General features: G+C 38.1%; 1 protein-coding gene across 7 annotated transcripts in view; it reads left to right on the plus strand.

The window, feature by feature from the left end:
* Positions 1–20329, plus strand: part of EXD2 (exonuclease 3'-5' domain containing 2) — a 99202-nt gene that overhangs the window by 33724 nt on the left and 45149 nt on the right. For 3 of the 7 annotated variants that reach the window (XM_057543823.1, XM_057543822.1, XM_057543821.1), the window contains exon 3: positions 1404–1622. The exons of the other annotated variants lie outside the window; for them this stretch is intronic. The gene's annotated coding sequence lies outside the window, so the exon portion shown is untranslated. The remainder of the gene's footprint in view (positions 1–1403; positions 1623–20329) is intronic. 7 annotated transcript variants of the gene reach the window in all.

The raw sequence follows: 20329 nt of genomic DNA on the forward strand, positions 1-20329 counted from the left end.
AGATCATGGACTGTGAGAAATAAATTTCTGTTGTTTATAAGCCACCCAGTCAATGGTATTTTGTTATTACAGTCCAAAGGGACTAAGACAGAGTGAAGTACTAAAAAGTTGACTGGAAACTATTTATGCATAGATGGGGCTTGTTGACTGGGCCTTAAATGTAGGGTGATTGCTTATGGATGTAGACAGTTTATTATGGGATCCCTCAAATGATATATCCTTCCATTCTAATCTAATTTCTATCCTCTAAAATTACACTGATATTTGTTTGACTGCTATTATCTCCTCTACTGTTCTTTTTCTTCTTTGGGCTTATAAACTTTTCACTCCTTTATTTTCATTAAAAAAAAAAAAAAAAAAAAACAAAGAAAACCCCCCCCAAAAACCATCACTTTTTATTGATGTTTGTATGCATTCAGAAACCCACCATAAATATGCAACCTGAACACACATGTAAACCAGCACTCAGATTAAGAAACAGAACATTATTAGCACTTCAAGAACCTCCCCATGTTCTCTTCCAGAGTCACTACTCCACTAAGAGTAATCACTACGTTTGTTACCCAACCAAACTTGGGTCTGCTCACCTGCGCATAGTAAAGCCAATCTGCTGACACTGGATTGTGGTGTAGGAAAGTGCAGCATTTATTGCAAGACACCAAGCAAGGGTCCAGGCAGCTAGGGCTCAAAAGATCTGAACTTCCCGATGGCTTTCAGGGAAAGGTTTTTAAAGACAGGGTGTGGGAAAGGGATTGTGGGTGTGAGTGATCAGCTTGTGGACATTCTTCAGATGGGTTGGTGATGAGGTACTAATAATACTACTGTCTCATGAGGTTATGAATATTAAATGAGATAAAATATGTAAAACGTTTTGCAAAGTTCCTAGCACACTGTGATCACAGTCATCAAATGGCAGCTATTATTATCCCTTATATCGTTTATGCACGTCTCATTTCTCCTATTTTACACATTCTATGACAAAGCAACAGCACATAGCACACATTAGCTGCCTCACAAATAACAGCTGCTGATAAAGACTGGATGAATGAAAGTTTTTAAATATAAATGGAAGGTATTGTGGTTATTGTAAAAGATGGCATAAATTATTATAATGGCTATAGTATAAAATGCGCTGCTAATGAGGAATACATTATTTAAACAAGTGTCTCTTCTATTTACCTTCATTATTTAACAGTTAAGAAAATCTGTGCAGTGGAGAAACACTACTGGAGCTAATTAGTAAGGACAGTTAGATGTCCCAGATTGCATTTGTAAGGGTTCCAGAGGCTTCTTTCTTTAAAACCAAAACAAACAAAAATATCACCCGGAAACAAAAACAAAAACACCACTTATCCGAAAAGATGTTAAGGCTTTCCAATTTTAACAAATCTTTTGTTCAACAGTGGAGAAACTCGGGAGGCACCAGCTGCCCCCGACTGCTTCCGTACAAGATGGCGTCGTCCATTTGTACACCCCGACTGGGGTTGTCCCTTTAGCCCGTCACAGGACCGGAAGTGGTTTCGGTCCTAGTGGATTCGGGTGGGTGCGCGCAGGTGGCCACAGAGGTTCCAGTTCTTCAACGTGAGGCGCCGCAGGTGTTCCGGTGGGGTCCAGGGCCGCAGGTAAGCGAGGATCAGGGGCCGGCGAGGCTGTTCTCCAGACTTGTGCGAGTGGCGGAGGGGGTTTCCAGCGCGGATTGAGCAGAGGGCTCAGGAAGCTGGCGATGTCACCGTGTGCGGGGGCGACTGCTTGCGGGGACCTCGTTTTCCCCAAGCGACTTGGCCCTGCCTCTCTCCCCGCCCCGCTCGCCCGTGGCGGGGGCGGTTCAGCACCCAGGTATGCTCCGAGGGCTCTCACCTCGGTCCGCGGCCTCCCACGCCCTTCCCTGGCCGCCTTTTCGGACCCCCTTTTGCTCTCTATAGGAGTACATACCAAACCTTCGTGGCTTCTTTTTTTGTTGTTGTTAATTTAATTTAATTTATTTTTTATACAGCAGGTTCTTGTTATCCATTTTATACATATTAGTGTATATATGTCAATCCCAGTCTCCCAATTCATCCCACCACCACCCCACCACCTCCCGCCCCTCGCCTTCGTGGTTTCTTGACCCAATTAGCTAAAACGGAAGCACCGCTCGCAGCATCTGGCAACTCCTTGGGCGCTGCGTGTTGCACGCGTCCACAGTTAGAGTTTGGTCCCCTCCATTCGTCCCCCGCCCCCATTGTTACCACCTCTTTCCTCCCAGACCACACCCGCTGCTCCGGGCCTTGCTGGCAGCCACCTCTTTCCCTTTTCGCATCCCTGGAATAGATCAGAACCAGAACGTTAATGATTATTTATTACAAAATTGATATCTGCTCGTTAAAATATAAACGAAACCCAAACCTTTATAAACCTTTAATATATTAATGGACGCAAACTCCCTTAGATACCCATTCCTTGAAAACACTATACCGTATTTTTTTAGTTGCATTGCAAGGGTAGAAGGAACAGCACTGAAAGGTTTTGTTAATATCTAGATTACGAGGTACGGGAGAAAAGAGGTTTAAGAGGGGGAAGGAATTATAAATTTTGGTCAAGTTGAGTTTGTTTTAAAAAATGTATTTATTCTTCTATATTTATTTTGGTTGTAGTCCATGCATACAATCATATCAAAAATTTAAACAAAATAGATCCTCTTTGACCTATCTCTTTACATCTCCATCTTTTCCTCTTTAATCTCTTGACCCCAAGTAAAAACTGTTATCAGTTTCGGGTGTTTTTTCTATTTCTTTGTCTTTACATTTATTGATATGTGTTTGTACATATAAGTATGTAAGATTTTGTGTTAAACTTTTACAAATGTGGCATATTGTACCTCTTCAACAACTAGACGTTTATGCTTAAAAATGGGTCTTGGAACTTTTTCTTTGTCAATATGTAGACATCTAGCATATTCGTTCTACCTGCTCTGTAAATTCCAGAGTGTGTTAAGATCCCATTGTATGTGAGATACCATAGGTTGCTTACAGTTTTTCACCATTAGGCACGGTGTCGCAGAGAACATCCTTCCACCTGCGTCTGTGTGCCTGTGTGAGCGTTTGTCAAGGATAGAAACCTGCAGGTGGAATTAGTGGACGTTTAATGCCAAACTGCCCAACAGTGTATAATAATACCTATTTCCCCAGCTCTTTTAAACATTTGATGGTATCAATCTTTTTTACTTTTGCCAATCTGATGGGTGGAAAATGACTCTAATTTGGTGTTTTAATTTGTATTTCCCTAGTCATTGGTGAGATTGAGCATCTTTTCATGATTGTTGGTTATTTGTATTACCTCTTTTGAGAAATGTCTCATTTCTGTTGGGTTGTCTTTTATATATGGTAGTGTTTTATATATTCAGGATATTAATCTTTTATCATTCATATATATTTGAAATATTTATTCCCAACATACTATCTTTTAAAGTTGTTACTTATCTTTTAACCATATGGCATCTTTGTAGAACGAAAGTTGTAAATTTTGTGTTTAAATGTATCAGTCTTTTACTATGTGTATTTTGTATTTTGTGGCTTTCATTCCTTATCCCAGTGGTTCTCAAATGGGAGCTATTTTGCTTTCTAGGAGCAACTTGGCAATGTCACGAGACATTTTTTGGTTGTCATCTAGTGGGTAGAAGCCAGGGATGATGTTAAACATCCTACAATGCACAGAAAAGCCCCTATAACAAAGAATTTTTCTGGCCTAAAATGTCAGTAGTGCTGAGGTTGAAAAACCCTGTTCTACCTTGAGGCAGAGTTTTCTCTTATGAGTATGTTTTCTCCTGTAAGTTGTTATATGGTAGAGTTTTTCTCTAATTCCTGTGTGTGTGTGTGTGTGTGTGTGAGAGAGAGAGAGAGAGAGAGAGAGAGAAAATGGTGTGTGCCTTATTATTCTTTCCAAACAATATCACTCTGAATATCAGTCCATTCTTGACCCACTAATCTAAAATGGCACATTTATCATGTACTAATTTCTCACCCACATAGTGTCTGTTTCTGGACTCTCTTCTGTTCTATGTCCTAGTTTTCTATTTTGCTGGACCAATACCATAACATTCTATATCAAATATATATTATACTTTGATATCTAGTAGTGTAAATAGTCCTCATGATTATTTTTATTGTTATTTTATTGTACGTCATATACTTTATCAGCTCACATACTCATTATTTAATCAGTGTTTTCGGGGTAGTCTTACAATTGTCCAGATTAATTTTAGAATCAGCTTGTCAAATAGTTTTTTTGTTTTTTTTTTTTGTTTTGTGTTGTTTTGTTTTGGCTGCATTGGGTCTTTGTTGCTGTGTGCGGGCTTTCTCTAGTTGTGGCGAGCAGGGGCTACTCTTCGTTGCGGTGCACGGGCTTCTCATTGCGGTGGCTTCTCTTGTTGTGGAGCATAGGCTCTAGGGCACGTGGGCTTCAGTAATTGTGGCACACGGGCTCAGTAGTTGTGGCGCATGGGCTTAGTTGCTCTGCGGCACATGGGATCTCCCTGGACCAGGGATCAAACCCGTGTCCCCTGCATTGGCAGGTGGATTCTTAACCACTGTGCCACCAGCGAAGTCCTCAAGTAGTTTTTTTTAAAGTTGCTTTATTGAGATGTAATTCATGTAATTTGTTGCTTAAAGTGTACAGTTCAGTGATTTTTAGTATATTCACAGTTATGCAGCCGTCACTACAACCTAATTTTAGAACATTTTTATCATCCCCCAAAGAATCCCATACCTATTAGCAGTCACTCCCCTTCCCATTCCCCAACACCCTAGCCCTAGAGAGCCACTAGTCTTTCTGCCTTTATAGATCTAAATATTTTGTATAAATGGAATCATACAATTTGTGGTATTTTGTGATTGGCTTCTTTCACTTAGCATAATGTTTTCAAGGTTCACCCATGTTGTAGCATGTGTCAGTACTCATTCCTTTTTATTGGTGAATAAAATTGTATCCTATGGTGTATTTGTTTCCTAGGGATATGGTATCGAAGTGAGGCAAACTGGGTGGCTTAAAATAACGAATGTATTCTCTCACAGCCCCGGAGGCTATAAAGTCCAAAATCAAGGCGTCAGCAGGACTGTGCTCTCTCTGAGGGCTCTAGGGGAGGATCCTTTCTTGCCTCTTTCTAGCTTCTGGTGGTTGCCAGCAATCCTTGGCATTCTTTGGCATTCCTTGGCTTGCAACTGTGTAACTACAACTTCTGCCTCTGTTTTCTTTACATGGCCTTCATCCCAGAGTGTCTATCTTCGCATGGTAATTCTCTCTGTGCAAGTCTATCTCTGTGTCTCTTCTCCCCTTCATGTAGGACACAAGTTATATTGAATTAAGGGCCCACTCTACTCCAGCAGGACCTCATTTTAACTTAATTAGGTATGCAAAGGCCTTTTCCAAATAAAGTCACATTTGTAGGTAATGGGGGTTAGGACTTTAACATATCTTTTGGGGGAACACAATTCAACCCATACCATTATGGATATGCTACATTTTATTTATCCATTCATGAGCTGATGGACATTTGGGTTGTTTCCATTTTTTGGCTATTATGAATAATGCTGCTGTGAACTACTGGGTGGACATGTGTTTTCATTCCTCTTGGATATATACTTAGGAGTGGAGTTGCTAGGTCATATGGCAACTCTATGTTTAATCATTTGAGGAACTGCCAGCTTATTTTCCAAAGCAGCTGTACTATTTTCTGTCAACATCAGCAATGTATGAGAGTTCTGATTTCTCCATATTATTGCCAGCACTTATTAGCTGTCTTTTTAATTAGAACCATCCTCGTGGGTGTGAAGTAGTATCTCATTGTCGTTTTGATTTGCATTTCCCTAATAGCTAATGATGTTGAGCATCTTTTCATGTGCTTATTGGCCATTTGTATATCTTCTTTGAAGAAACGTCTATTCAGATTCTTGCCTGTTTTAAATTGGTTTATTTGTCTTTTTATTATTGTTATGAATTTTTTAATTTTTTAAATTTATTTTATTAAAAAATTGTTTTTTGGCTGTGTTGGGTCTTCTTTGCTGCCCACGGGCTTTCTCTAGTTGCAGTGAGCAAGGGCTACTCTCTGTTGTGGTGTGCAGGCTTCTCATTGTGGTGGCTTCTCTTGTTGCGGAGCAGGGGCTCTAGGCATGTGGTCTTCAGTAGTTGCAGCATGTGGGCTCAGTAGTAGCGGCATGTGGGCTCTAGAGCACAGGCTCAGTAGTTATGGCACATGGGCTTCGTTGCCCCACGGCATGTGGGATCTTCCTGGACCAGGGATTGAACTCGTGTCCCCGCCTTGGCAGGCAGATTCTTAACCATTGCACCACCAGGGAAGTCCCGTAAGAGTTTTTTATATAGTCCAGATACATGCCCTTGCGAGATCTATGATTAGCAAATATTTTCTCCCATCCCATGGGTTTTTTCACTTTCTTGATGGTCAATTCATTTTTTTGTTTGTTTGTTTTTTTGTTTTTATTTCCATTACTCTAGGAGGTGGATCAAAAAAGATCTTGCTGTGATTTATCTCAAAGAGTGTTCTTCCTATGTTTTCCTCTAAGAGTTTTATAGTGTCCGGTCTTACATTTAGGTCTCAAATCCATTTTGAGTTTATTTTTGTGTATGGTGTTAGGGAGTGTTCTAATTTCATTCTTGTACATGTAGCTGTCCAGTTTTCCCAGCACCACTTATTGAAGAGACTGTCTTTTCTCCAATGTATATCCTTGCCTCCTTTGTCATAGATTAGTTGACCATAGGTGCGTGGGTTTATCTCTGGGCTTTCTATCCTGTTCCACTGACCTATATTTCTGTTTTTGTGCCAGTACCATATTGTCTTGATTACTGTAGCTTTGTAGTATAGTCTGAAGTCAGGGAGTCTGATTCCTCCAGCTCTGTTTTTTTCCCTCAAGGCGGCTTTGGCTATTCGGGGTCTTTTGTGTCTCCATACAAATTTTAAGATTTTTTGTTCTAGTTCTGTAAAAAATGCCATTGGTAATTTGATAAGGATAGCATTGAATCTGTAGATTGCTTTGGGTAGTATAGTCATTTTCACAATATTGATTCTTCCAATCCAAGAACATGGTATATCTCTCCATCTGTTGATATCATCTTTAATTTCTTTCATCAGTGTCTTATAGTTTTCTGAGTACAGGTCTTTTGTCTCCCTAGGTAGATTTATTCCTAGGTATCTTATTCTTTTTGTTGCAATGGTAAATGGGAGTGTTTCCTTAATTTCTCTTTCAGATTTTTCATCATTAGTGTATAGGAATGCAAGAGATTTCTGTGCATTAATTTTGTATCCTGCAACTTTACCAGATTCATTGATTAGCTCTGGTAGTTTTCTGGTGGCATCTTTAGGATTCTCTGTGTATAGTATCATGTCATCTGCAAACAGTGACAGGCTTACTTTTTCTTTTCCAATTTGTATTCCTTTTATTTCTTTTTCTTCTCTGATTGCCGTGGCTAGGACTTCCAAAACTATGTTGAATAATAGTGGCGAGAGTGGACATCCTTGTCTTGTTCCTGATCTTAGTGGAAATGTTTTCAGTTTTTCACCACTGGGAATGATGTTTGCTGTGGGTTTGTCGTATATGGCCTTTATTATGTTGAGGGAGGTTCCCTCTATGCCCACTTTCTGGAGAGTTTTTATCATAAATGGTGTTGAATTTTGTCAGAAGCTTTTTCTGCATCTATTAAGATGATCATATGGTTTTTCTTCTTCAGTTTGTTAATATGGTGTATCACATGGATTGATTTGCGTATATTGAAGAATCCTCGCATCCCTGGGATAAATCCCACTTGATCATGGTGTATGATCCTTTTAATGTGTTTTTGGATTCTATTTGCTAGTATTTTGTTGAGGATTTTTGCATCTATATTCATGAGTGATATTGGTCTGTGATTGTCTTTTTCTGTAGTATCTTTGTCTGGTTTTGGTATCAGGGAGATGGTGACCTCATAGAAGGAGTTTGGGAGTGTTCCTTCCTCTGCAATGTTTTGGAAGAGTTTGAGAAGGATGGGTGTTAGCTCATCTCTAAATGTTTGATAGAATTCACCTATGAAGCCATCTGGTCCTGGACTTTTGTTTGTTGGAAGATTTTTAATCCCAGTTTCAATTTCATTACTTGAGATTGGTCTGTTCATATTTTCTATTTCTTCCTGGTTCAGTCTTGGAAGGTTATACCTTTCTAAGAATTTGTCTGTTTCTTCCAGGTTGTCCATTTTATTGTCATAGAGTTGCTTGTAGTAGTCTCTTAGGATGCTTTGTATTTCTGCAGTGTCTGTTGTAACTTCTCCTTTTTCATTTCTAATTTTGTTGATTTGAGTCCTCTCCCTCTTTTCCTTGATGCGTCTGGCTAATGGTTTATCAATTTTGTTTATCTTCTCAAAGAACCAACTTTTAGTCTTATTGATCTTTGCTATTGTTTTCTTTGTTTCTATTTCATTTATTTCTGCTTTGATCTTTATGATTTCTTTCCTTCTACTAACTTTGGGTTTTGTTTGTTCTTCTTTCTCTAGTTCCTTTAGGTGTAAGCTTAGATTGTTTATTTGAGATTTTTCTTGTTTCTTGAGGAAGGCTTGTATTGCTATAAACTTCCCTCTTAGAACTGCTTTTGCTGCATCCCATAGGTTGTGGGTCATTGTATTTTCATTGTCATTTGTCTCTAGGTATTTTTTGATTTCCTCTTTGATTTCTTCTGTGATCTCTTGGTTATTTAGTAACGTGTTGTTTAGCCTCCATGTGTTTGTGTTTTTTACGTTTTTTTCCCCTGTAATTGATTTCTAATCTCATAGCGTTGTGGTCAGAAAAGATGCTTGATATGATTTCAATTTTGTTAAATTTACCAAGGCTTGATTTGTGACCCAAGATGTGATCTATCCTGGAGAATGTTCCATGCACACTTGAGAAGAAAGTGTAATCTGCTGTTTTTGGATGGAATGTGCTATAAATATCAGTTGAATCTATCTGGTCTATTGTGTCATTTAAAGCTTCTGTTTCCTTATTAATTTTCTGTCTGGATGATCTGTCCATTGGTGTAACTGAGGTGTTAAAGTCCCCCACTATTATTGTGTTACTGTTGATTTCCTCTTTTATAGCTTGTTAGCAGTTGCCTTATGTATTGAGGTGCTCCTATGTTGGGTGCATATAGATTTATAATTGTTATATCTTCTTGGATTGATCCCTTGATCATTATGTAGTGTCCTTCCTTGTCTCTTGTAACATTCTTTATTTTAAAGTCTATTTTATCTGATATGAGTATTGCTACTCCAGCTTTCTTTTGATTTCCATTTGCATGGAATATCTTTTCCCATCCCCACACTTTCAGTATGTATGTGTCCCTAGGTCTGAAGTGGGTCTCTTGTAGACAGCATATATGGGTCTTGTTTTTGTATCCATTCAGCCAGCCTTTGTCTTTTGGTGGGGGCATTTAATCCATTCACATTTAAGGTAATTATCGGTATGTATGTTCCTATTACCATTTTTTTAATTGTTATGGGTTTGTTTTTTAGGTCTTTTTCTTCTCTTGTGTTTCCCACTTAGAGAAGTTCCTTTAGCATTTGTTGTAGAGCTGGTTTGGTGGTGCTGAATTCTCTTAGCTTTTGCTTGTCTGTAAAGCTTTTGATTTCTCTGTTGAATCTGAATAAGATCCTTGCTGGGTTGAGTAATCTTGGTTGTCGGTTCTTCCCTTTCATGACTTTAAATATATCATGCCACTCCCTTCTGGCTTGTAGAGTTTCTGCTGAGAAATCAGCTGTTAACGTTGTGAGAGTACCCTTGTATGTTATTTGTTGTTTTTCGCTTGCTGCTTTCAATAATTTTTCTTTGTCTTTAATTTTGCCAGTTTGATTACTATGTGTCTCGGCATGTTTCTCCTTGGGTTTATCCTGTCTGGGACTCTCTGTGCTTCCTGGACTTGGGTGGCTATTTCCTTTCCCATGTTAGGGAAGTTTTTGACTATAATCTCTTCAAATATTTTCTCAGGTCCTTTCTCTCTCTCTTCTCCTTCTGGGACCCCTATAATGCGAATGTTGTTGCGTTTAATGTTGTCCCAGAGGTCTCTTAGGCTGTCTTCATTTCTTTTCATTCTTTTTTCTTTATTCTGTTCCACAGTAGTGAATTCCACCATTCTCTCTTCCAGGTCACTTATCCATTCTTCTGCCTCAGTTATTCTGCTATTGATTCCTTCTAGTGTATTTTTCATTTCAGTTATTGTATTGTTCATCTCTGTTTCTTCTTTAATTCTTCTAGGTGTTTGTTCTTTAATTCTTCTAGGTCTTTGTTAAACATTTCTTGCATCTTCTCAATCTTTGCCTCCATTCTTTTTCCAAGGTCCTGGATCATCCTCACTGTCATTATTCTGAGTTCTTTTTCTGGAAGGTTGCCTATCTCTACTTCATTTAGTTGTTTTTCTGTGGTTTTATCTTGTTCCTTCATCTGGTACATAGCCCTCTGCCTTTTCATCTTGTCTGTCTTTTTGTGAATGTGGTTTTTGTTCCACAGGCTGCAGGATTGTAGTTCTTGCTTCTGCTGTCTGTCAGTTCATTTTTTAAAACGTTTTTTTTATATTAAGTTTGCATTTAATTTACTACATTATTTTGAGTATTTCTGTAAAACAATCTCTTCTGTATTAAGGAAAAATAGGGTAATTATAGTACCTTCTGTAGAGAGTTGTTGAAAAGATTAAATGAGTAATGTATATATGAGTATACATGAGTATGCATGTAAAGAGCCTGGCACATGATATGTGCTCTGTAAGTGACAGCTGCTATAATATATCTCTGCTCTTCCAGTCTTCTTCTATATCTTCAGTAAAGCTTTCTGTTTTGCTTCGTATTGGTCTTGAACATTTCTTGTTGAGTTTACACCTAGGTTTGTGTGTGTGTACATGTGGTTGTTGTTTAAAAACATGTGGCTTGTGGGACTTTCCTGGTGGCACAGTGGTTACGACTCCATGCTCCCAACGTGGGGGACCTGGATTCGATCCCTGGTCAGGGAGCTAGATCCTACATGCATGCTGCAACTAAGAGTTTGCAACTAAGGAGCCCTCAAGCTGCAACTAAGGACCCTGCGTGCCACAACTAAGACCTGGAGCAACTAAATAAATAAACAAATAAATAAAACAAAAAACGTGTTGCTTGTAGTTTTAAAACAGCTTATATTGCTATGGGATTTTCTTCATATTTTTGTAATGGGTATGGAAAGCTATTGATTTTATATTCATCAAACTTTCAGAATTTTAAGTTGTAAAAGTTGTGACTTGTTTACTAATCCAGGTGATTCCAATGCCTCCGTTCTGATAAGAACTGTCCTTTTCCATTCTGCCTTCTTCTGCCCTGATTTGGATCTTCTTTCCCTCTTGGCCGTGCTATTGTGAGTCTTCTAACGGGTCTCCCTGCCTCTACCCTTGGCCTCCTCCAGTCCAGCACCCACACTGCTACCATGGTGTTCTTTGAAATAGGAGCCTGAACTTGTCACTTCTCTTATAAGTCTGTTATTGGCTTTCCATTACCTATAAGGTTTTATCTTTCAGGGTAATAGAAGGCTCCTCACAACTTGACCTATATCTACTCCTTCTAGCATCATCCCTCTCTGTTTCCTTACTTGCACATTGTGCTCTAGCACAGTGCTATCCAGTAGAAATATAATGTGAGCCCCATAATAATTTAAAGCTTTCTAGTAGCCACATTAAAAGTATAAAAAGAAACAGGTGAACTTAATTTTAACAGGTTTTATTTAACCCAGTATATCCAAAATATTATTTCAACGTAAGATGTAAAAAATCGGGAATTCCCTGGCAGTCCAGTGGTTAGGACTCTGCGCTTCAACTGCAGGGGGCACAGGTTTGATCCCTGGTCAGGGAATTAAGATCCTGCAAGCCACGTGGCATGGCAAAAAAAAAAAAAAAGATATAAAAAATCAATATGGAATTAATAGAGATAGAAAGTATAATAGAGGTTACCAAGAGTTGGGGGAGGGAGGAATGGAAAGTTATTGTTTAATGGGTACAGAGTTTGTTTGGGATGATGAAGTAGTTCTAGAAATGGATAGTGGCAACGGTTGCACAACCTTGTGAATGCAGTTATGCCACTGAATGTTACACTTAAAAGTGATTAAACTGGTAAATTTTGTGTTATGTATGTTTTACTACAATAAAAAAAGGTCACCTTAAAATATCAATATAGAAATTATCAGTAAGATATTTTTTACTTTTTTTAAAGAGTAATTCTTCAAAATTCGGTATTTTACACTTACAGTATGTGTTAAATTTGCTTGTACTCTTTCACCAGTACCACGAGTCTTCGTGCCTTTTGTATCCTTGCACATGCTATTCCCTCTGCCTTGTGCACCTGGAGAATGTTTGGTCATTTTTTAACACCAGTACCAGTCTCAGTGCTTATTGCTCTCAGCGAGTGTTTTTCTTAATAATCTCCCTACTCTTTCCTCTTTGCCATCCCTGTACTCGTGTGTGCTTCTGTTGCTGGTGTTTCCTCACCAAATTGCAGCTTGTTCAATACACGCATTTCTCCTTTTCTGAATCCTGCATTTTCGAAAGCAGCTTGTGCCATTTAACTCTTTTTACCCAAAGTCTAGCACAATGTCTGGTTTATTGAAAGTGCTATTTACATGTTTGCTGAATGAATCCCTTGGCTGGGAAAAAACCCACACAAAATCTCTCCATATAAAAATGAATTAGTAAGTTTTTTAAATATTGCCAACAGTTCCCTCCTATGGAGGTACCCCACTTGCTCCTTCAATCTCCCTGTGAGGCCTTTCTTTTTCTCAGGCCACACGTGATAAAGAATAAGTAGGAACCTGATAGCCTGGGAATTCTAGGTCTGAGGGAGCCCTTCTCAATGGAAGCAAATCAATAATACTCTGTTTTTTCAACTTTTCTACTGTAACGTAACCTCATTTTAGTGTTATTAACCATGGAGATAGTTTGAAATACAAAAATAAATTTGAAAAATGAATTAATAAAAACACATGTTAGATGCTGTTATTTTCTTTGAAAACAGAAATTCACTTTTCTATACAAAAACATGTTTAAGTTGGGAGGGGAGGCACAATCAAGATGAAAATTGGTCTCAAAGGGTAAAGTGTTTGGCTGAAACAAACAAGAGGAAATTTAGAAGAAAGAAATGTAAAATTTTGGATTTAAGTGCAAAGTATAAATTACAAGTATATAAAATGGGGAACTCAATATGATTTCAGTGAATTTTAATTTACCACAAACTCTATGAGGGTCATCAGTGTGATTCTGCTATTCAAAAACCTATCATTTCATCCATCATTAATAAAATATAGGGTCCAGACCCTGGGAAGTAATAGAACCAATGTAGTCCACGTCAATTAGAACATGTCTCAAGTATTGAATACAGACCTGGGTGCCACATTTAAGAGATACTTTGACAAGCTTGGAGCCATTCAGAAAGATCTAGCCATGATGGCAAGTGGTCTATAAACTAGGTCACGGGAAGCTGATTGGGTTAAGTAGAATGTACTAAGGGGAGTCATAAGAGCTATCTTCACATATTTTACAAGTTCTAAGGAGGGAGTAAACACTTGTCATTTCAGAGGCCAGACTGAACATCAAGGAGAGCAGTTTCTATATAGGGAACTTTTACAGAATGCAAGGACTTTTCAACAAAAACTGCCTCTTAAGGTGATGAACTCTGTTCCTGGACGTATTCAGGTAGAGATAAGGTCATGATCTGTCAGGATTACCGTGGAAAGAAATCTTGAATTGTGTGGGAGCTGAATTTGGCTTCTAAATTTTAACTCTATGATTCTTTGTTTTCCTTTAATAGTACTGTGGTTTATCGAACCTCAGTAGTAGTCATAGCTAACATTTTTTTAACCCTAATGTGCTAGCCAATATTCTGAGTATTTTCATCATCTTACTTAAGTCTCACAATAATCCTACATGGTAGGTACTATCCTTCCCATTTTACTGAGGAGGAAACTGAGGCTTAGAGAAGTTCAGTAATTTTCCCAAGTTTATATAGCTAGCAATTGGCAGAGGCTGGATTTGAACTCAGGATATTTGACTCTAGGGCTCATGTTGTTATCCTCTACTTTATGCTACTCTCTAAACATTTTAACATATTTGTTTAATTCATTAAAATGAGATTTATTTCAGGAATATAATCATATGTCTTAAATGTTAAGTGGGATATTTACGTTGCCTATCTCTAAAAACCACCGCTAAAAAACTTATATTTTTCTAATTATGAATATGTACATACTCGTATAGAATTTGAAAAATCAAAACTATTTATAACCCTACTACCCTTAGGTAACCATTGTTATCGGTTTGATGTTGTTGTTTTATACAATTTTTTTTTTTAAAGAATGGCAGATCCTTTCAGTCACTGAAGATAGTGAAGCACTGAAAGCTTTGGATCCCCAAGCAAGTCCTTAGCAAGGTGTCTTAGTCCGTTTGGGCTGCTGTAATAGAATACCACAGACTGGGTGGTTTATAGACAGCAGTTCTCACAGTTCTGGAGGCTAGAAGTCTGAGATCAGATTGCCAGCATGGTTGAGTCCTGATGAGAGTTCTCTTCTGGGCTGCAGACTGCCAACAACATCTTATTGTATCCTTTTATGGCAGAGGTCAGAGAGAAGCAAGGTCTCTTGTGACTTTTTTTTTTTTCTTTTTTTTTTTCTTGTGACTTTTTAAGGGCACTAATCCCATTCACGAGGGTGCCAGCCTTTTGACCTCATCTGATCCTAATTACCTTCCAAAGGCCTCACTTTCTAATACCAAATATTGGGGGTTGAGATTTCCACATGAATTTCAGAGGGACACAAACATGCAGTCTATAACACAAGATTTGATTTTTCTCACTCCTAACCCAGTATTGAACCATACTGCTTCTTTATAGTATGAAGGCTCAATAAGGGGAAAACAATTTTGTTTCACATGAATAAACGGATTTTTGTAATTTTGATAATTGAATTAGAAATATTTATCATAGGACTTCCCTGGTGGCGCAGTGGTTAAGAATCCACCTGCCAATGCAGGGGATACAGGTTTGAGCCCTGGTCCGGGAAGATCTCACATGCCATGGAGCAACTAAGCCCATGCACCACAACTACTGAGCCTGCGCTCTAGAGCCTGTGAGCCACAACTATTGAGCCTGCAAACCACAACTACTGAAGCCCACGTGCCTAGAGCCTGTGCTCTGCAACAAGAGAAGCCACTGCAATGAGAAGCCTGTGCACCACAAAGAAGAGTAGCCCCCAGTCGCCGCAACTAGAGAAAGCCCGCGCGCAGCAACGAAGACCCAATGCAACCAAAAATAAATAAATAAATCCATTTATTTATTTATTTTAAAAAAGAAATATTTATCATAAAATGTTAACATATAATACCTTGAATTGAGTTTTATTCATTCAATAAATATTTATTATTATCAGTTCTGTGCTACTTGCTGAAGATATTTATATATAAATGAAGAAACCAGTTAAGGTCTCTATACGTGCTGGAGATATTTATATATAAATGAAGAAGCCAGTTAAGGTCCCTATTTTCATGAGGTTTACATTCTAGTGGGAAAGATAGACAATGAATGAACCAGCAGTCATTAATTCTTCAGTTGGGCCAACAGGAGAAGAATCAGAAATATCCCTGAATTTTGACAATTGCATACACTTGCGTAACACAAGCCTCCATCAAGACATGAAACTTTACCACAGTTCCAGAAAGTTCCTTCATGCCTGAAATGCTCTTCCTTAGAATTTGTCATATCTGGCTTTTTTTGTCATTCGGTGCTCAGCTTAAATGTCTCTTCCCTGTACCCACCTCTCCCAGAGGCAACTATTGTTCATATTTTTTTCTACCGTAGATTAGTTTTAGCTGTTCTAGAACTTTATATAAATAGAATTATACAGTATCTCTTTTATATCTGGCTTCTTTCACTCGGTGTTATGTCATTTAAGATCCATCCAGACTGCATGTATCAGTAATAAGTTCCTTTTTATTGCTGGTTAGCATTCCGTGTAGGTATACCACTTGGGCTGTTCCCAGTTTGGGGCTGTTATGAATACAGCTGTAATGAATATTCTTATACAAGTCTTTTTTTTTGATATATTTAATTTCTCCAACTTGGGGCTCAGAGAACTGTACCAAATCTGACCTCCTTCATCTTCCAAGTCTTCATTATGTGGATATTGAGTTTCTCAATCCATCCTCTGTGTCTCTGTTCTTACATTTTCTACCTCTTTATCTCTGTGATGCGTTCTGGGTGACTTCCTCAGATTTATCCTCAATTCAGTAACTTTTTCTCTCTCTCTGTATGTCTGATCTGCTGTTTAACCTGTCTATTGAGTTTTTTAAAAATTTTAACAGATTTTTTCATATCTAGAAATTCTACTTTTTGTTGCCTCCTGTTCATGTTTGGGATTTTATTTTCCTGAATTTCCCTGGTTGTTACTTTGAAGTCTCTTTCAGATCTCAGTTATAGATATTTTTTTGCTGGCTCTGTGAGCTATTATTATTGATTTTAGGGTTTTTGTTTTCATTCGTTTGTGAGCACTCTTCTTGGGAGTGATCTTCGTGGGAGTCCTGCATGTTTCCTGCATGATAAAGCAGTTTTACCATTGCATGGTAAAACAGTTTTATGATCAGCTCTGCTTGGTTCCAACAGAACTGACCAATTCTAAGCATTTTAGTTTTAGTTTCTTGGCTGAGGGTTTCCTTTTTCAAGGATAATGTGAACTTGGGTCCTTTATCTGTCCAGAGTGCAGGTTTGAGGGGCTGTCCTTTCATGAGGGACTCTGTTCATATTCTTTTTTTGTAATTGAATGAAAGATTCTTTATATTCTATAATACTTTACAGCTTTCAAAAGTTTCACACACATGATTTCATATAATCCCAAAATAACCCCCTTTTTTCCTCCTACCCCTATATTGCCCCTCCCCCTTCCCTCCCCCCACTGGTAACCACTAGTTTGTTCTCTGTGAGTCTGCTTCTTTCTGTTATATTCACTAGTTTGATATATTTTTTAGATTCCACATGTTGGTGATATTATACAGTGTTTGTCTTTCTTTGTCTGACTTATTTCACTTTGTGTAATGCCCTCTAAGTTCATCCATGTTGCTGCAATGGTAAATTTTCATTCTTTTTTTATGGCTGAGTAGTATTCCTTCGTATATACTGTATCTTCTTTTTAAAAAAAATTATTGAAGTATAGTTGATTTACAATGTTGTGTTAGTTTCAGGTGTACAGCAAAGTGATTCAGATATATACATCATTTTTCAGATTCTTTTCCCTTATAGGTTATTACAAAATATCGAGTATATTTTAAGTACTGGGCTATACAGTAGGTCCTTGTTGGTTATCTATTTTATATATAGTAATATGTATACGTTAATCCCAAACTCCTATTTTATCCCTCCCCCACCTTCCCCTTTGGTAATCATAAGTTTGTTTTCTATGTCTGTGGGTCTGTTTTTGTTTTGTAAATAAGTTCATTTGTGTCATTTTTTTAGATTTCACATTTAGGGGATATCATATGATATTTGTCTTTGTCTGACTTACTTCACTTAGTATGAATCTCTAGGTCCATCCATGTTGCTGCAAATGGCATTATTTCATTCTTTTTTATGGCTAAGTAATACTCCATTGTGTATATATACCACATCTTCTTTATCCATTCCTCTGTTGATGGACATTTAGGTTGCTTCCATGTCTTGGCTATTGTAAATAGTGCTGCAATGAACATTGGGGTGCATGTATCTTTTTGAATTAGTGTTTTTGTTTTTTGGGGGTATATACCAAGGAGTGGAATTTTTGGGTCATATGGTAGTTCTATTTTCAGTTTTTTGAGAAACCTCCATACTGTTTTCCACAGTGGATGCACCAATTTACCTTCCCACCAACAGTGTACAAGGGTTCCTTTTTCTCCGCATCCTCGCTAGCATTTGTTATTTGTGGGGTTTTTTGATGATAGCCATTCTGACAGGTGTGAGAATGTGGTTTTGATTTGCACTTCCCTGATGATTAACGATGTTGAGCATCTTTTCACGTGCCTGCTGGCCATCTGCATTTCCTCTTTGGAAAAATAGCTATTCAGTTCTTCTGCCCACTTTTTAATTGGGTGGTTTGTTTTGTTTTGTTTTTTGATGTTGAGTTGTATGAGCTGTTTATATATATTGGATATTAATCCCTTATTGGTCATATCATTTGCAAATATTTTCTCCTATTCAGTAGATTGTCTTTTCATTTTGTCAGTGGTTTCCTTTGCTGTGCAAAAGCTTTTTTTTCTTTTGGCTGTGTTGGGCCTTTGTTGCTGCACACGGGCTTTCTCTAGTTGCAGCGAGCGGGGGCTACTCTTTGTTGCGGTGCGTAGGCTTCTCATTGCAGTGGCTTCTCTTGTTGCAGGGCATGGGCTCTAGGCACGCGGGCTTCAGTAATTGCAGCACACAGGCTCGGTAGTTGGCGGCACAGGGGCTCTAGGTCACCTGGGCTTCAGTAGTTGTGGCGTGCGGGCTCAGTAGTTGTGGCTCACGGACTCTAGAGTGCAGGCTCAGTAGTTGTGGCGCACGGGCTTACTTGCTCCGCAGCATGTGGGATCTTCCTGGGACCAGAGATTGAACCCATGTCCCCTGCATTGGCAGGCAGATTCTTAACCACTGCACCACCAGGGAAGTCCCTTTTTTATCTTTTTTTAAAAAATTAAAAAATATATATTTTTAAATAAAAATTTTTTTCTTCCTTTTTTTTCTGTGCAAAAGCTTTTACATTTAACTAAATGCTATTTGTTTATTTCTTCTTTTAATTGCTTTAGGAGATGGATCCAAAAAAATATTGCAATTTATGTCAAAGAGTGTTCTGCTTATGTTTTCTTCCAGGAGTTTTATAGTATCCAGTCTTACATTTAGGTCTTTAATCCATTTTGAGTTTATTTTTGTATGTGGTATTAGAGAATGTTCTAATTTCATTCTTTTCCATGTAGCTGTCCAGTTTTCCCAGCACCACCTATTGAAGAGACTGTCTTTTCTCCATTGTATATTCTTGCCTCCTTTGTCATAGATTAGGTAATCAGAGGTGCATGGGTTTATCTCTGGACTTTCTGTCCTGTTCCATAGATCTATATTTCTGTTTTTTGTGCCAGTACCATACTGTTTTGATTACTCTAGCTTTGTAGTATAGTCTGAAGTCAGGGAGCCTGATTCCTCCAGCTCCATTTTTCTTTCTCAAGATTGCTTTGGCTAGTCGGGGTCTTTTGTGTTTACATACAAATTGTAAAATTTTTTGTTCTAATTCTGTGAAGAAATACCATTGGTATTTTGGTAGGGATTGCATTGAATCTGTAGATTGCCTTGGGTAGTAAGGTCATTTTCATGTTAATTCTTCCAATCCAAGAACACTATGTATCTTTCCATATGTTTGTATCATCTTCAATCTCTTTCATCAGCATCTTATAGTTTTCCAAGTACAAGTCTTTTACCTCCTTAGGTAGGTTTATTCCTAGGGATTTTATTCTTTTTGATGTGATGGTAAATGGGATTGTTTCCTTAATTTCTCTTTCTGATAGTTTGTTGTCATTGTATAGAAATGCATCAGATTTCTGTATATTAATTTTGTATCCTGCAACTTTACGCAGTTCATTGATCGGTTCTAGTAGTTTTCTGGTGGCATCTTTAGGATAGTATCATGTCATCTGCAAACAGTGACTGTTTTACTTCTTCCTTTCCAATCTGGATTCCTTTTATTTTTTTTTCTTCTCTGATTGCTGTGGCTAGGACTTCCAAAACTATGTTGAATAAAAGTGGTGAGAATGGGCATCTTTGCCTTGTTCCTGATCTTAGAGGAAATGCTTTCAGCCTCCACCATTGAGTATGATGTTAGCTGTAGGTTTGTCATTTATGGCCTTTATTATGTTGAGGCATGTTCCATCTATTTCTTTGTATGTTTTTAAAGAATGTGTATTCTCAAAATGCTGGGTGAAGAATTCTATACATGTTCCTTAGAAAATGCTAATTAATGATGTTGGAGACATGCCTGCAATGACTGGTGATTCTTGGATGTCTTTTCATATTTAAGAGTGCTGTAGGCTGAATGTTTTGTGTCCCCTCAAAATTCATATGTTGAAAACTAACCCCAATTGGGGGGACTTTGAGAAGTGATTAGATCGTGAGGGTGGAGCCCTCATGAGTGGGATTAGTGCCACTCCCTTCTGGCCTGCAGAGTTTCTGCAGAAAATAAGCTAATAGCCTTGTATATTATTTGTTGCTTTTCTATTGCTGCTTTTAATACTATCTTTCGTTTTTGTCATTTTGATTACAATGTGTCTTGGTGTGTTCCTCTTTGGGTTAATCCTGTATG

The sequence above is a fragment of the Balaenoptera acutorostrata genome, chromosome 3 (genome assembly GCF_949987535.1).
Source record: "Balaenoptera acutorostrata chromosome 3, mBalAcu1.1, whole genome shotgun sequence".
NCBI lineage: Eukaryota > Metazoa > Chordata > Mammalia > Artiodactyla > Balaenopteridae > Balaenoptera > Balaenoptera acutorostrata.